Here is an 18,985-nt window from a genome sequence, read left to right as displayed (position 1 = left end):
CATTTAAACAAAGAATCATTTAAAAAAAAAAAATAGAAAGAGAAAAAAGTACTTCCTGCTGGCAGGGGAAAAGAGTCCAGGTAAAAGCACATGAAGCTGATAAGATTTAAATCGAATCCTGACAGACGGGGTAGGGTTTCAAAAGATGAATGATAAGACATGATTAGTTTGTAAAGTTGGAATAAATGGGCCTGTGGGGGTTCACACGTAACTGCACGCGTTCTCATTAACTGGCCACCGTTAACGTTCAGACTTTTCCCATGATGAAACAGCAACGCGTTAGGGTGTAAAACGGTGATCATGTGTCACGCCTAGTATCTTGGTTTGTCAACACGAGCAACAACGAAGAGGGAACTTCAAATGAGGAAATGCTTCCGTCCGAATGGCCTGTGGGCATGTCTGAGGGAGAAAGTTCTGTATTGTTAATTGGTATAGGAGGTCCCATGACTTTGTGGACAGTAACGGAGGTGGATCTGGGTTATATAAGAAAGTTAGCTAAACACGGGCCTGGGAGCAAAAAACCAGCAAACAGCTTTCCTCCATGTCTCCCGCCTCAAGCCTTGCCTGAAGTTCCTGCCTCACTTCCATCAATAATGAACTACAAATTATAAACTCAAATAAACCTATTTCTCCCTCAAATTGTTTTTTCGGTCATGGCATTTATCACAACAACAAAAAGCAAAGTAGGGCATAATTTTGGTTCATGAGCTGTTATTTGACCAGACTCATTTTGTATAACCATTAATGGAAAAATGTAAAGATGATAATGTCAATCAATCATCCAATGCAGGACATTCTGTAGTGCCTATAGGACAGAACCTGAGCCAAGGTGACTCACACCTGAAACATTTCCAGTAAGCAGACAGCTAGATACAGCATGGGTATGTGGGGAGCGCTGCACAGCAATGCCTCTGCTCTTTAGCACTCAGGAGGCTATAACACTGCTACCACTACCAGGACAAGGGATCCTTGCTCCACCTCCAACCGTACCTGATTACACATTTAAGGAAAGCTGAGCCCGAACTTTCCATTCTAAGGAAGTTCGAATTAGGTCTTGGAGATGCTTATTAGAAACCCAGTGCTTGAACTCATTGTTCATACAAACTCTGAGATGTGTTTATATAGAGAGCTTGTGTTCGCACCGGGAGCACTAAAGCAGTTGTATCCAGATACAAATGACCAAATACTCCAGATAAGCAAAAAGGCAACTTCATGTCCTGATGCATTCTAGATTCGTAGTTCCAGGCAGGCCCTACGAGCTCTTGTTGTCCTTTTTGACTTGAACTCACGAGACAGCGATTCTTTTCCTTATATCATAATAGCATTGTCCCTCTTTCGTTACCTGTGCTGAATGGATGTATGTATTTGCAAAAAGTCTCTTCCGTTAGGTTAGCTAAAAGTCCCTGGGGACCATGTGCCTTCCTTGTGTTTCAGATGCCTAGGAGAAACTTCAGCCTAACTTGATCTGCCGTCTTCCTCACAGTGGAAGAGGGGCTCTATCAGTTACTTTGCTATTGTTGTAATAAAACATGACTGCCAAAAGTGACTTAAGGAAGGGTGTATTTCCACTTTGGGGGTGGAGGGATAAGAGTCGATCCTGACAGAGAAGCAGCACGGCAGTAAGCAGTAGGCTTGCCTGCAAGAGCAGGAAGCCAAGAGCTCCCATCGCAATCACCGGCACAAAGCAGAGAGAGCAAATGGAAGTAGGTGAGGCTTTTCCCAAAAGCCCACCCCGGTGACACCCATCCTCCAAGCAAGGCTGCACCTCCTGAACCTTCCCAAACAGTGCCAGCAACTGGGAACTAAGCGTTCAGCCACCGGAGGTTACAGGCATCTGAACCACCACGTTCTCCTCCCTGACCCTCACAGGCTCATATCACAATACAAAATGCATTTAGCCCAACTTCACAAGTCCTCCTCGTCTTTCACGGTCTCAATACTATTTAGAAGCTCAAAGTCTCTTCTGAGACTCAGGGCAATCTCTTAATCGTAACCCTTTGTAAAAAATTCAAAGAGAAAATTACATACTTTCAATACCTAATGACAGAGAATTTACACTACTGTTATATGTTGGAAGTATGTAATTCTTCCATGCCCTCTGCTTCAGTTTCCATCACCAAGTTTCTGCCCTGGGCTCTTGCCCTGACTGCCCTTTGTGATGGACTGCAGGCTGTAAAATGACATAATCCCGCCTCCAGGTTGCTTATGGTCATGGTGTTTATCCCAGCACTAGAGAGAAGTGACTAGTAAAGTCACTTCTCTGCCTGCCAGCTTGCCTTCGTCTCCACTCAGCCTTCCTATAGCCTCTCATCACACTGCAGATACGGCCTCACTTCCCTACTCCATCCACAGTGACCTTGAGATTTCTGTCAATGTCATTAGCTCTACTGCAGACACTCCTTCTGCCCAAATGCTCCACCGAATCTGCTCCCATTCACTCTATTACCAAATCCAAAGGAAAATTCTCAGTCCTTCTCCTCCCTCTCAGAAGTGTTAGACACAGCCGAATCTCACTTCCGTAAAATATTAAATGTCAAACATCGGTCCAGGGTGCCACGCTCTGTCTGTTTTATTTTTGCATCTTTTACATTCTCTGTCACCTCTTTCTCTGCATATCCCTTACAATTTGATATTCTTCAGGCTTCTTGCCACTTCCAATAGGACAGACAATGCCCTTATAATTCTTTTTCGCTTTCAGAATTTAATGATCTCAACATTTGCAGCCTTGGGTTAAACCCTTCCAGAACTGGATATTTCACTTTAGAGATATTCTCTATTTGGTAACTTTCACCTGTCTGAAGCATCCCCCAAACCATGTTGACCACGTGTTCTCTCTCTCTCTCTCTCTCTCTCTCTCTCTCTCTCTCTCTCTCTCTCTCTCTCTCTCTCTCCACCTGTGATCCTGACCATCATGCTCATGCCATGCTCACAAAAAGAACCTGCAATAGTTCGCTCCCCTATTCATCCTCTCATCTTCTCACTTTAGTGCTCACAAAGTTCTTCACATTCTATTCTTTAAAAAAAAAAAAAAAAATTCCAGAGATGCATTACTTCCTCAGACTCCAGCACCAGTTATATAGCACCACGTTCATCTGTACCACTGCCAAAGTCTCTGGACATGTCCTGGACGCTAGGCCTTACGGGGAAATCTGACATGATACCCTCACCTTAAAACCCTCTCAGAGTCCTCAATCTCAGATGAAGTTGGAACACCTGGCGATAACCCTTCACCCTTCATGACCTGTCATAGCACCCTCTCCGATCCTGGCACATTCCTCCTCCTTCCCTGCCATGCACTGAAGAAGCAGGCTCCGTGACCTTTTAGAGTGACCCCAAATCTCACTCCTCTCTCCTTATAGCAGGTTCTCAGGCATTGTTACCTGCATTGCCACAATACTTCCTACACTGCCTTTCTGCCCTCTACCCTCTGCATCCCATGATGGCGGTAGCTGCATCTCTCTTGCTTGCTAGAGGCTCCCAAGTGCCTCTTGGAGTGGCTCTTACAAAGTGGTCATTCTCAACGTGTGTACGAGTCCTGGCAGTGATTCCTAGTCTGACTTATTAAACACACAAACAAAAAGAGTTGAGTACAGTAATTACTATCTTGCTTACTACACACATTTTGAAAGGCGCTGCGATGTCTGTGTGTACCTCTTAAGAGGAATGGAACATGGTCTTTGCTGTTGCTGCTCTACAAGTACTAGGGATGGCGCCCCAAGCAACACACACTAGACACATGCTCTACCACTAAGCGACAGCCTACTTTCTGTATCCAAAACTTCAGTACCAAGCCAGTAACATTATCACTTGAATTTATAGATTGTCTTAGAGGTGCAGGGTAATATACCTCATCATGAATTTAAACTTTGAACATTTGCTTAACATGCTCATACTTTTTAGACAGATTCTCCTGTTTAAAATGTTAATAACTACCAAGTTTAAGAATCATAGCTTCCCATTTTGCTTCTTCCAGTGTCTATTGTCTTCTCTTCCTTTTGATGTAGGTAACTTTTCAGAGTACCTAACTTCTTTAATGTTTAAAGCATTACTTTAAATAATTATATGCATGCTTATTCATGTATTTACTATGTGCATATATATCATTAATATATATATGCATACATATATAAGTATTCACACTAATAAACATGATTGATGCTGAACAAGCTATTATTCTCAAGAGAGGTTTTTCCAGACGATGTTAACATAGGGTTCCCTTTGTAATTAAAGTGTGGGGTGGAGACAGTGTCATCTCTCCATGTCTGACTCCTCTCTCAAGCAGAGGTGTGGCTGTAACACAAGACCCTGGAGAGAGCCCAGCCATGGTGCTGAGGGGGAGTCAACAGACGTCAGTGCTTAGGGCAAAAGGATGGATGTTAGAGCCAGACACATATCCAGTGAGGCACACAGGAGTTACACAACCATGTGCAGCTTGCTTGACTTTTCTCAGCTTTAATTCCTTAAGTGTAAAAAGAGGAACATAATACAAAACTCACAGGACTTTCTAAGAATTAAATAAGATTCAATAATGTTAGCATGGTATCTCCATAAATACTCTACAAATGGGACATAGCCATTACCTAATAATTCTTCGCTACTCCAGTTAAACTGTATGTATTTACTATCTATGCATATAAATATGCCATGTATTTACTATGCATATACATGTCATTTAGGTATAATATATGTGTAATATACAGGGCAATATATATAGTATATATATGTATGCATAGATATATATATATACACACACATATATACATATGTATACATATACATATATATAGTGTATATATATGTGTATATACACATATATAGTGTATGGTGACAGTGGTTGCATCTCTCTTGCTTACTACAGAATCCCAAATGCCTTTGAGTGGCTCTTGTGAAATGGTAATTCTCAATGTGTGTATGAGTATTGGCAGTGATTCCTAGTTTGACTTATTAAACATGCAAACAAAAAGAATTGAGCACTATACACATTTTGAAAAGTTGTACAATGTCTGTGTGTATCTCTTAAGAGGAATCAAACATGGTCTTTGCTGTTCCTTCTGTACAAGTACTAGGATGGAACCCAAAGCAACATACACTAGATACATATCATTAAGACATATATACATAATACATATTACACACATATATCTATGTTCACATATAGTATATATAATATAGGTTGTATATGTAACCTACATATAGGTTACATGTATAATATATCGCATATAATATACTATGTATATTGTGTATGTGTAATATGTGATATTACATGTTATATATGTGTAATGTATATATTACATACTACATATCCTATATATATATTATGCATATATTAGCCTTAGTTATATATATACATATATGCATATATTCACACTAATAAAAAATGTTTGCGGTTGAATAAGCTGTTAGGTTTTCCTTTCGTAATTAAAGCGGGGCTGGAGAGAGTGCTCTCCCTCCATGTCTGACCCCACCTTTTCCCTTCTCAGACAGAAAATAAAGGAGACAAATCTGTGCAAAGATGAGATTCAGCATCTACACACTAAATGCTTTAGCTACATGTAGATCGTACTACACAGAATACCATAGAGATCCTACTACACAGAATACCATAGAGATCATACTACACAGAATACCATAGAGATCCTACTACACAGAATACCATAGAGATCCTAGTACACAGAATACCATATAGATCGTACTACACAGAATACCACATAGATCGTACTACACAGAATACCATAGAGATCCTACTACACAGAATACCATATAGATCGTACTACACAGAATACCATATAGATCGTACTACACAGAATACCATAGAGATCCTACTACACAGGATACCATAGAGATCCTACTACACAGAATACCACATAGATCGTACTACACAGAATACCATAGAGATCCTACTACACAGAATACCACATAGATCGTACTACACAGAATACCACATAGATCGTACTACACAGAATACCATATAGATCGTACTACACAGAATACCATAGAGATCGTACTACACAGGATACCATAGAGATCCTACTACACAGAATACCATACAGATCGTACTACACAGAATACCATAGAGATAGTAGTACACAGAATACCATAGAGATCCTACTACACAGAATACCATATAGATCGTACTACACAGAATACCACATAGATCGTACTACACAGAATACCATAGAGATCCTACTACACAGAATACCGTAGAGATCCTACTACACAGAATACCGTAGAGATCGTACTACACAGAATACCATAGAGATCGTACTACACAGAATACCACATAGATCGTACTACACAGAATACCATAGAGATCGTACTACACAGAATACCATAGAGATCGTACTACACAGAATATCATAGAGATTGTACTACACAGAATACCATAGAGATCGTACTACACAGAATACCATAGAGATCCTACTACACAGAATACCATAGAGATCGTACTACACAGAATACCACATAGATCGTACTACACAGAATACCATAGAGATCGTACTACTCAGAATACCAGCTAAGAAAACAGGAACAGCACCCCCATTCCAACAGGAGAAAGAGGAGCTTGCCGGGAAGCATGACTGAAAAGTCATTTTTATTAGGAGTGTGGTCCTAACAGCAGCCTGGCTGGTAATCCCAGGCACAGGGAGGAAATACATCATCAGGCAATGGCATTGTTTCAATTCTGAAACCAAAAATGCCAAATCCTTAAACCAGAAATTGAGGTTTAAGGGTCAATTAAGAAATGCTTTTAAGCTGGGCGGTGGTAGCACACGCCTTTAATCCCAGCACTTGGGAGGCAGAGGCAGGCGGATTTCTGAGTTCGAGGCCAGCCTGGTCTACAGAGTGAGTTCCAGGACAGCCAGGGCTACACAGAGAAACCCTGTCTTGAAAAAAAAAAAAAATTCAAAAAGAAAAAAAGAAATGCTTTTAAAACATTAAGGCAAAATGTATAATTTCTCAGGGTCCCAGCCTTAGACAAAGAACTGCAGGCAACTAATGACTTTAAGAGGGTAGAATTAGCCTCTGTGAGGGTAAGCCCCCTTAGCTGGCTGTCCAGTGCAGAATGGTCAGCCTTGAAACCAGATGCACACAAACAACAAAAAGCAGACTCAGCAAGTTGTATTTATATGAATATATCTGTGCAGACACGCAAACACATACCTTTATGTACGTAATAATAATAATGAAAAAGAGGGGGACATCACGGGTTTACGGGAAGGCAGCCAAAAGAGGGTGGCGGAAGGACAGGGAGGAGAGAAAGTGATGCAATTCTACTTCAAATTAAAATAGCGTTTAAAAGAGGAATGTAGCTCAGTTGGTAAAGTGCAGGCCCAACGCGAACAAAACTTTTGGTTCAAACCCCAGCAAGTAATCAATCGGGCATGGTAACATATACTGGAATGACAGCTCTTGGGAAATGGAAGCAGGAGGGAGCACCAGAAATTTAGGGTTATTTTTGGCTAAATACTAATTGTGAGGCCAGCCTGGACTAAGTGAAACCTTATCTTAAAAATCAATCAATCAAACTTGGATTCCTGTTATATAACGAGAAAATTCTAGATACTCTCTTTCATGGCCACTAATGTACTCGGTGCCCACGTAGGGTTTGTGAAATACTCCAGAATGGAGTGCAGGACATAGGCTTCCCTGAAGGTAGGCACAAAAGCCTTCCCTACCTGCCAGGTTTGTTAGCCTCCCTCAGCCCAGCCCATGAGCATCTCATCTGCCCCAACCCCCAGTGTTTTGGGAAATACCACACACAGTATGGTGATGCCTAAGACCTGGAATCAATCAAAGGCACTGCTTCCTGAAATGGCCTCCGAGCAAGTCCATGGAAAAAAAGGCTGACAGATATGCTAACCAATCATGTACCTTGACAGCTTTACTCCCTCTGGAATTCTAAAGCACAGTGAGTGCCCTGTGGGTCAAGGGAATGGTGATCCGTCTTTGTACAAATCTCGCGTCAGGAATTCCCCTCTCTGGCTTCTGGGAAGGGAAGCACGTCTGCTGCTGAGAACTGGGGCTGGGCCTTTATGGTTAAGGTGACTAAAGATCTGACAGGGTAAAGTGCAGTCTCATCCCTGCCTTTCCTGGCACAGCCTTTCCAGCCATTGCGTCTCCTCTAAGAGGCTTGCAGAGGGATGAGTAGGCGATGAACAGCATGGGTAAAATACGATCTAACAAGGTACCTAGAATAAAATCAAACGGCATCACGGAAACTAATATCTTACCATTTGTCCCATATTTGGCTGTAAAACCCTTAATCTCTTTTTACCTCTGTAAAAAGCAGGGGATTCAATGAAAACTTTTAAGAAATACATCCATTAGGGGTTCCCCTAATGAAGAGCCTTCAACTGGTTAACGTAAACCAATACCTGGCATGCCAGTTTGTAAAGTTCATTGCCAGTCCTTAAAGAAATCCTTATGAACCTCGGACTCTAACGTTTTCCTTGGGAAACCTGGAGTGTAATTCTCCATATCGCAGGCGGGTGGAGAACTCTAACCACAGAAGTGAAGTCACGGATTTCCAGATGTGTAGGCAAGGACATCTTTGTGCACTGCTGTTAGAGAAGCATGATGGGAAAGATGGCACAAGGCGCTGCCCCTCCCCCATGTGAGCCTTTCTAAACCGTCAGATCTCATTTCATTTTACTATGCTGCCTCGCAGTTTCAACACCATCTCCTAAAGAAATTCACCACTACCAAAGGACAGGGAACTTTGAGGGCTACTTTCACTTCAGCTTTTATTCTTTGCCCTACTCCTGAGCACAAATATTCAAAACTCTAAGCCTGAAAAATATTCATTCAGGGTGAAGGGATAGTATACATTTAGGAAAAGACAAGAGCAAATACAGGGGCTGGAGGGATGGCTCAGAGGTTAAGAGGACCGACTGCTCTTCCAGAGGTCCTGAGTTCAATTCCTAGCAATCACATGGTGGCTCACAACCATCTGTAATGGGATCTGATGCCCTCTTCTGTTGTATCTGAAGGCAGCTACAGTGAACTCATAAATAAAATAAGTAAATAAATAAATAAATCTTTAAAAAAACTAACAAAATAAAAAACAAAACAAAAAAAGAGCAAATATAGTCATCGCCAGCAAAATGAACACCTTTTAATTTCCTGTGTCAATTCTAATTTTTAAAAATTTCTGTTTAGGGGCTGGAGAGATGGCTCAGTGGTTAAGAGCGCCAACTGCTCTTCTGAAGGTCATGAGTTCAAATCTCAGCAACCACATGGTGCCTCACAATCATCAGTACTGAGATCTGATGCCCTCTCCTGATGTGTCTGAAGTCAGCTACAGCAAGCGAGTGGGGCCAGAGCAAGAAGAAAAAGTGTAACATTTCTGCTTAAGAGTTTTCATATGAAATAATTTTAAAAACAAAAAATGATGCTATAGGTTAAAAAGCTCTGTTTCTTTAGGTTGAATCTGAAGAACACATATATACATTCCTTCTTATGTCAAGATGAAAAGGAGTTGAGTGCGCTTCAGAAAGTCTTCAAGAGTATAATGCTAAGAAGTAAACTTTGAGAGTATTAGTTGATGCCCTGTTTTCAAATCCGGTCTGTTGGGCACAAACTACAAGGTCAATTGTGAGCAGATTAAAGTTAAGCAAATGATCAATGCAGGTTTACACTTCACTCTTCAATTCCCATTTAAAATGTATGAGAAACCTCTGCTGCCAGCCAGCGTGGCTGAAGCTGTAGCCATGCTAATAATCACCGTGTGTTATCACCAAGGTTGTAGATATGCCCTAAACCGAAAGCACACAGACCTAATTAGTAAGCTAAATTTATGCACATAGCTGAAACACTCTCGGCTCTTCAGTTCACAAAATATCCCTTCCAGCGTTCATCCAGGCTCATCCAGATTCACCCTTCTCCCAGCCTTCTCCTCCAGATATGAGCATCAACCCAACCACTGCTGAATCACAGAAATCAAAGGCGGGGTCCAGCCACCAGATACAATCAGGTAGTGGACCAAGTCACATCCCCTCCGACACTGATGAATGGATGAAAACCGTTCAGTTCAGCACCCTGAGTGGTTTCCGTGAGGATGAGCATCATTTCTGTAGGACAGTGACTAAATCAAGGCACACTGTGCCTTTTTCCTGCTGTGGCAAGCAAGGGTTTGGGCAAGGGCAACTAAAATGAAAGTGAGAATGGAAAATCCAAGATTACCCCCAACACAATAACACTGGAGCAAAAACTTGCATTTATATCCTCTAAAGAGCTTCCTGTTTTCAACTTATTTCCTAAATAGGGGTGTGTGTCTATGTGTATGTGTCTAGGTGTGTGTGCATGTGTCTATGAGTATATGTATGTGAGTGTGTGCATGTGTCTGTATGTATGTGTGTCGATGTGTGTGTGTACCTGTATATTTGTGTGTATGTGCATGTGTTTGCCAATGTATGTGTGTCTGTGTGTGTCTCTGTGTGTGCATGTGTCTATGTGTCTATGTATGTGAGTGTGTGCATGTGTCTGTGTATGTATGTGTGTGTGTGTACTCTGTGTGTGCATGGGGTACGTGTGTGTCTACATGTGTCTGTATGTGCATGTGTATGTCCATGTGTATGTCCTTGTGCTTATATGTGTATGTGCGTATATGTGTATCCATGTGTATGTGTGTCAATGTATGTGTGTGTACTTGTATGTGTGTGTGCATATGCTTATCAATGTATGTGTGTGTTTGTGTGTGTGTAGATATGTGTATGTGTCTATATGAGTGACTGTGTGTGGATGTGTCTATGTGTATGCATGTGTTTATGGATTTGCCTGTGTGTGTGTGTGTGTATGTGTGTGTGTGTGTGTAAGTGGTGGTAAAGTTCCTGCTCCCCAACTGGTTCCTGATGGAGCAATAAAGAAGCTATCGGCCAATGGCTGGGTGGAAGAGGTGGGATTTCCAGGTTCCTGCAGGCAGGCCAGGAGACACAGGAGGACGAAAGGAGATGTGCCATGCTTCCTTCGGAGGGAGAGGGAGCCACCAGCCATGTGAGATTTCTGGTTGAGTGATCATTGGCCCCAAAAGGGCACAGGATGGCAGGCAAGAGATTAGAAATGCAACTAAGCTGAGGGCAGACTTACGGTGCTGAGCAAGGAGAAGGTGACTGGGCAACTAAGTTGAAGGTAGATTTAGAAGTGGTGAGCTAGGACTAAAGGTAACTGAGCAACCAAGCTGAGGGCAGATGTAGAGGCAATGATGGGAATGAAGGTAAGGGTACATTAGTGTGGGTTAGACGTGCCTGGCCATTGAACTGAAAGCATATGAAAGATAAGCTAACGTGTATGTGTGTGTGTGTGTGTGTGTGTGTGTGTGTGTGTGTGTGTGTGTGTGTGCATGTTGAAACAAGGTATCATTTTGCAGTCCAGGCTGCCCTCAAACTCCCAACAGTTGGCCTACCTTAGCCTCCTGGAATGTGCTAGGATTACAGGTGTAAGCCATAATTGTGGGTTCCAAATATCTTTCTTAATGAACGTCCACATTCATTACTCCCACCGATTTCTAGTTGCTAACAAATAAATGCTGTTTATTAAATAATATCACCTGCCAAGCATCATGCTGAGAGAATCATACACTTTTTCTATTTTAAGCCTTGTAACCCTTCTGTAAGAGAGAATCATTAGCCTCATTTCACAGGTGTGGGAAAGGAAGGCTATGGGGGGGGGGGCAGTTTCCACTTTGGCATAGTCTCACTAGCTTGGAAAGATTTTTGTCCCTGTGCCTAAGTTGTTCCTCATTTTGGTTACATTTATGATGAAGTGCTTTCTGTCAATCCCGTTTGGACCAGGGACCTACTGGAAAGAAAAATGTCTCTCCATTTTTCAGAGTTCTGAAGTCTATAGGAAGGTCATCAATATGGTAGTACCATTGTCACTGGCAGGTTCAAGTAAAGAAATAATAAATGAAGGGGCAATTTGGAAACAGGAGACCTTATTAACGACAGTGGAGCAAGGGCTTCCTAAGAACACAGAGTCTGAGCAAGTACCAAGATGCTCTTTTTACAAGAGGAAGAAAATAAAGCAAAATCCTAATGTAGGTGCTTTCTGGAGACAGTAATTCAATGAAAGCCGAGTCCTTCCTAGTGCGGAAGAAGGGAAAAGTGGTGAACGTGACCATGATACTCAAACAATGAGAGCAATACGCTGGAACAATGGTTTTGGAGACTCAAGTCACTGTACCAGTAGCCTCGGCATTATCCCAGGATCATTGCTAAAAATACCCACCTAGTCCCACCGAATAAGCAACGCAGGAGAGCCCAGTCATCCATCCCTGCTTTCACGCAGTCCCCAGGGAATGCTGACATCTGTCAGTTTGAATCACTTCCTTTATAGAAATGGAGAATTGTTAGAACCCTTAGTGAGGCAACAGGAGAGATAGGCTACGTTAGAGAGCTGATTTTGCAGAATAGATTAAAAAGGAGACCACTTGTAAATGTGTGCACGCCACAGAGCTCTGCCATGCACTTGTTAGAATGAGGCAGCATTTTTGAGTGATACAGCATTAACCTGGGAAGAAAAACACCACAGCTCTTTCCCACTTTTTCTACAGGAAGAACACACTGATGAAATTCTGATTTCTCTGATGAGAAAAAAAAAAACAAAAACAAAACCACCTCACCTATAGCTTTTTTTTCTTTTTAATCACACTGTGATACTGTGAGAACTGCTTATTAAAATACACTTGTCTCAAGAACTTTCATAGGAATGGAAAAGAAAAATTTAATTAGATGTACCATGTATAAAATCAAAATACACTGAAAATGACAGCCCTTACTAAATATAGTCAGTACCCTAGGAGATAACGACCAGAAATGACTGGGGAGTCTTTAAGAACTACGCACCTAAAAATACAAAATGTTGGGTGTAAAACAGAAGGCAGAGAGAGTGACTTTTCAAGAGACTGTAACTTTTTTACTCCAAGAGAGTACTGACCTTTAACAGAATCCACAGTCATTTACATTTATTCCAGTGAGGTTACATTTGCTCAAAGGATTTTTTTTTCTTTATGAACGGCTTTCATGGCCAGTTTACAAGCACATAATAAAACAAATACAGTTTTCATTGTATAAATCATTCTGAGAAACGGCTTTAAAACTGGAAAAGGTCATTTTCTATATTCATTACTCTCTTCAGCCACTAGATATGATTCTTATGACTTCTGGCTGAGAAACCACAAGAAAACAAAGCTCAAGCCCTCTTCACTAGACAGTGGCTGGCAGCCCGGGAGGACCTGGATGATTACTTGAATTAACCAGAGTTACTCCCGATGCTCCGTGTGGTTAAAAACATCTGTGCATTTAGCAAGTGTCTGATGGGTCCTATGTCAGGCAAGGCACAGAGCTGGCGACTCTGGCTGTCATTTGGTAGAGTAAGGAACGGATTTACTCCATTTCCCCAGCATGGTAGTTCTAGAACATATTAATGACCATAAAGAGCCCATGCCGCAGAAATTCCGTATTTTTAAATTAAGACAAAGACAAGTAATTCTAACCTGTACTGACCTCATCTTACTACTCGTGGATACCTAATAAATCATAATTTTATTCACTCTTTCTGTTAGTGCACTTTTCAATAGCAGTTAATAAATCACTCCATCTCTCATGTTCCTGGAGCCCACTCACCTCCCCACTGAAAGCTCCTGAGTTCTTCTAAACCCATCCTATGTTGAGGAACCCCAGGAGGACTGCATAATGAAGATGAGCCAAAGTGCTCAATATGAGTGAATGCATGCAGTTTATTACTTCTGAGCCAGCCATCAAAGACAGCATCCTTTATACTCCACAAGCCCCCCCCTTACATTTCTTAGTAAGAATTCTATAGGAAAATGCTGACTTGTGCTAATAACTCCTCCTCAAATCAGAACATGGGCTACTCAGGCATTCTAATTATGACCTGAAAACCTATAGTTGACTAGACAGAGCATTCAACAGTGCCAGTTGACTACAAAAATAACATGCTTCAGAGATCAGCATCTTAAAAATTCTAAAATTACCACCATCTCAAACCACTATTTATAGAAATAATATACTACATTTATGTCAATCATTATTCATCATGTTGACACAGTTCAAAGCCAAATTTAAATAGACCTGGTGTCTAGTAGACTATTCAAGATCTGAATATAGACACATTTTCAAATATATAGCTCTTAACTATCCTATATACGATAACTACAAACGTTTGATTTGAAAAGATCAGCCAAGAATCAAAACACAGAGAGGTTCCCCAACTCCATCAACACCAAACTTTCCTTCAATTTAAAAATAACTTAGATAAAAAACATGCTTTATACATCATCAAAGATCTCTAACCCACCAAAGACTAGCTTGTTCTTTCACACATAGAAAAGATAAAAGGTTACAAACTTTAAATGGAGTCCTTTGGGTAAGTTTCCTGAAGAATTCGACTCTTTAAGGCTGTCCATTTGGGACATGGAAAAAGTCATTTCTTAAGCATGTTTGGACTACTTTTAACCTTCAACTATTATTTTAAATATTAACACGCCAATGAGTCTAAACCAAAGAAAGTCTCTTGTACCATTCACAGATCTGCAGAGAAACAGGCACCATAAGGGACCTAATGAAGAAAATCTCAACTTCAATTTACAAGAGGAGACCAGCTAGTAAACTGGGCTCAGCTTATGGAAAGTGGAATTATCTAACCCAAACCATTGTCTCATCACCTACAAAAAAATATAAAGATCCAATAGACTACCTTTAGTATACCATTGGTGAAGGCAGAGATGGTTCAAGGGCCACTACATCTAGAATGTACTATGATATTTCAGCCCAACCTACTTACAAGAAAAAGAGACAAAGTTACTAGACAACGGCTTATCTTAGTATTTGTTATATGAAAAGAAAATTAATGCTCAGGTCCATAGAAATGGTATACCATGATGCTTTTATCTGACCAAATATGTTTTCAGAAAAGAACAGATGCAAATTTAAACAATTGAAAGCACTTATGTACACCAGGGTCAAACTCATGAGTGAGTTGACTTATTAGACAGAGATGGGGGTGGTAAATCTACTTATGACCTTCACCTACACTTCAACTCTCTTTGCAAAACCAGACCTTGGCTTACAGAGAAAAAACACAGGAAAGGTACTAGCTGCTTCTAAAACGTATTTTCTTCCTTGCTAGAACAAACATCAAAGAACAACAATTTCTACCGAGCACATTCAATGATGTAGACTTTGATATGCTTCATATCCAAGAAAGACAAAGTTTGAACAGCTGGAAATAAGAGTCTGAGCTGGGGCACACACCCAGTGTGCCACCTTAATCATCTACAACTGTGTCTTCTTCCATTATGCCCTTACTTAAAAATAAAACAAAACAAACAAGAAACCAAAACAACACAAACAAAATAAAACAACGAACAACTTGAATACACATATATTCCTGCGAAAGAAATACTAAGTTAGGACCACCCTGACCTAAAGTTTAACTCAAGAAATCTAGACTGTCAGCCTCAGAAAGCACCAGGAGTTCTGATGTTTAACTCTGAGGTTCTCTTGTCCCCTAGGATACAGTGTTCCTCACGAGATCCTGAAAAGAGCATTCAACGAGGAAGACGAAACAGAGGCTCCTGCAACCGCTGTGGTGTTTGCATGTCATGGGCTCATGTCTCAACCAGTCACTCATAGGCCTATGTATAAATTATTGCCACACCCTTTCCTGTAAACTCTTGGCCTATGCAAACAGACTTCCTCGGGAGTGTGGCAGCAGAACATGTATGCTGTACTATTATTAAGCCCCATTCTTTTATAACTGGGTGTTATTTGTTTAGTTTCCATCTCATTTCCAAACCTACCTTCACACCAAGTGCTCATAACAGACATATACAGTAGGGTCTGGAGACTAGACAATCTAATAAAAAATGAAACTCATACAGAAATACATTAAAAATGAAAATAAAAGTGAACATCACATTGCCTGCTATCAGAACTAAGAGAACAGTGCTACAACATGGGGGCTGGATAGCTGTTTAGTTATAATGTGGGAAGGACAAGATGCCCTGTGGGAGAGGGGGGAGGGGGGAAAAGAGGAAGAGGGGAGAGAGGAAGAGAGAAAGAGAGAGGAAGAGGGACAGAGAGAGGGAGAAAGAGAGGGAGAGAGAGGGACAAGGAGAGAGAGGATGGGGGTGGGGGTAGGGGAGTGGGGGATGCGGGGGCATTCTCATCACAAATGCCCAGGAACCACAAAGGCTACTTCAGCTCTTTCATTTTATTATCTGAGTTACATGACGACTGCTGGGCTCTGGTTCACCAAACGCAGCTTCCGCAGCTTCCGGAGGAGTCAGAGGAGCACTGACTTCTAAATGCTCTTAACTCTTAATCTCATTTGGTTCTCTTTCGGTACCTAAGGATCACAGAAATCTTTATCAGGACACTGTGGAGGTGGGGGTGGGGTGGCCCCTGCTGTCTTAAGAGCAAATATCAGCCAGCATCACTTTAGCAGGAAACACTCTAAGCTGCTCCATCTCCCTCCAAGAGGTTTTCAGTAGGGATTCCGGCTGTTGGACTGCCAGTCAGGGATGTGAGGACGAGGAAGGCATAGCAGGACCAGCCAGTTTCCCAAGTTCAGGCTCATATTAGAGTTTTTGTACCATCATATGAACTGGCCTGGTCAGGCATTGAACTGCACATCCACACCCCATCTTTAGACACTAAGGGCATTTCATGAAGTCCAATGGAGAAACCCCATGGCTAATATTCACATATGAGCACTGAACCTCAAGGTGTCTGAGGGTGATCTGGCTCTGAAACCTGAAAAATACATTTATTCTAACATGGGATCCTCGACTGGCGGTGGTGGCACACGCCTATAATCCCAGCACTTGGGAGGCAGAGGCAGGTGGATTTCTGAGTTTGAGGCCAGCCTGGTCTACAGAGTGAGTTCCAGGAGAGCCAGGGCTATACAGAGAAACCCTGTCTCAAAACAAACAAACAAACAAACAAAAACGATAACATGGAATCCTCAAAAATGGCCAATAGCTACACAATATAACCAAATTGTACACATTCTATGTAAGCCTATTAGGTGCCAGACTTTTAGCTCTCATTACAGAGATTATCCTAATTATACAAGTTTTTGCCAGAGGTAAAATATACTTTCTTTTTAGGTCTTTACATCCCTCCAAGGACAAAATGAGGTAAAACTCACTTTGCTCAGTCTATTTTGAGGACTGATTTCAGTACTTAGGGAGGCAGCTTGACTGTGAGAGCCCTGAAGACAGTAGTACTTCAGGACAAGTAGATCTGACTGAGAAATGAGCTCATCTTTCACTCATGCTCTGAAGAGATAAACAGATGTGTATGCATTGAGTATGTACGTTCCAAGATGCTAAAGGTTTATTGGAAATTATCAGTGTAAGAGAATTAGGGTTGACTATTGCACAGACGAAAAACACACCTATCTGGACAGATCATCTGGACGAACTGTACAAGTAATCTCTTTAATCATCAAAACCTAATGTTAACTATTATAACCGTCCACAGGAATCTCATCACTTTATCTATAGTTTATTAATTAGCACATGAAATAAAGTACTCATAGAAGTAACAGCAATACAATAAAGCAAGAAGAATTTACTGTATACCAATAGCCTGTCTCAATAGCCTGTCTCTTACCATGGTAAGCTTTAAGCACAAAGTCACTTTTAAACCTCGAGGTCCAACAAAGTAGGCTCCAATATAATCCTCACATTATAAATGAGAAAAATGAAGCTCTGAGAGATTTAGGACCTTGGCAAAGGTCCCGGAACTAGCGCATGGTGATGACCAGAGTGAGATCCAGGTAACCTGGGTCCAGTATCCATTGTTCTGTCAAGTCACTGCCAAGGGGACAGAGCAGAAGGCGGGAAGGCACTCAAGCTGATGTTCCAGGACCTCCTCAAAGAGACAGAAAGGTCTGCTGATTGTGTGTGTGTGTGTGTTTAATGTCTATATACCTCCTACTATATAGTTCTCTTAGGTTAACTGTCACATGTTCTGCTATCGATAATGCTATGTATGGGTGGAGAGCACATTCATTTACAGTTTGAAACCCTCCCCAGGTCATGGCGTCCCTCTTCTCTGGGCACCCACATGTCTAATAATAACCCTCTTTGTCTCTCCATTCCTTCTTTATAACTTCTCTACACAAAGGTATACAGTGTAATGGTTACAAATGCTTCCACTCTCACAGAGAACTTTACAAACAGAGAAAGATGCATCGTATCGCTCTCAGCCTCTGGAGCTTGAAATCTGTCTTCTGAGTCACACCGTAGTTACATTTTTTTTTAAACTTACTCTAGTTTACTTAAAGCCAATAAAGTAAAATTTTTACAACAGGGCAGAGTTGAGTCACATCTGTTCTGTGCTTATTCTATTTTAGGGTCTCTAGAGAACAAACATGGTCCACCTGCTAATTCTTGTCCTGAGAGTTTCATTTAGGAAGTGAAGTGTGAGGGGTTGGAGAACAGCATTCACCAAGAACCAGAACTTCTTCTTCTTTTATTTATCTATTTTGGTTCTTTTGTTTGCTTGTTTTTTTCGAGACAGGGTTTCTCTGTGTAGCCCTGGCTGTCCTGGAACTCACTCTGTAGACCAGGCTGGCCTCGAACTCAGAAATCCGCCTGCCTCTGCCTCCCAAGTGCTGGGATTAAAGGCGTGCGCCACCACCGCCCGGCTGAACCAGGATGTCTATGCTCCACTCAGCTTTTCCACTAACTGGTGATTTCCAGAAAAATGTTGGTGTTTTGGATACTCCACCATAGACTGCGTGAGACCAGGCGTCACTCAGGTCTCGTGCAAATGCTGGGGTTTAAAATTTTTTAAAAAAAACCCTAAAGATTAGTATTTTCCTGGCAAGTTTCTGATAACCAAAAAAAAATAACTTTTAGAGTTTGTACAAAGGTCCTTTAAGAAAGCACGAGGCAGGGAAATGATGGCCAGACACTGACCATCAAGCAAGGCTACCAACATAGGAAAAAGTT

General features: G+C 41.4%; 1 protein-coding gene and 1 long non-coding RNA gene across 4 annotated transcripts in view; both read right to left on the bottom strand.

Moving 5' to 3' along the window:
- The window catches only part of Man1a1 (mannosidase alpha class 1A member 1), a 177,458-nt gene that overhangs the window by 151,817 nt on the left and 6,656 nt on the right, over positions 1-18,985 (bottom strand). The window lies entirely within an intron of this gene.
- Positions 12,623-18,985, bottom strand: part of LOC116075085 — a 7,100-nt gene continuing 737 nt past the window's right edge. Inside the window, exons 1-2 of one of the 2 annotated variants that reach the window (XR_004112412.1) lie at positions 17,640-18,588; positions 12,623-16,368 (exon numbers count right to left, since the gene is read on the bottom strand). This is a non-coding gene — a long non-coding RNA (uncharacterized LOC116075085). Of the gene's footprint in view, positions 16,369-17,639; positions 18,589-18,985 lie in introns of those variants that run through there. The other variant, XR_004112411.1, reaches the window with a different exon arrangement.

The sequence above is a fragment of the Mastomys coucha genome, unplaced genomic scaffold (assembly GCF_008632895.1).
Source record: "Mastomys coucha isolate ucsf_1 unplaced genomic scaffold, UCSF_Mcou_1 pScaffold3, whole genome shotgun sequence".
Lineage (NCBI taxonomy): Eukaryota > Metazoa > Chordata > Mammalia > Rodentia > Muridae > Mastomys > Mastomys coucha.
The sequence above is the reverse complement of the archived record's forward strand: the minus strand, read 5'-3'. Positions and strand labels throughout refer to the sequence as shown.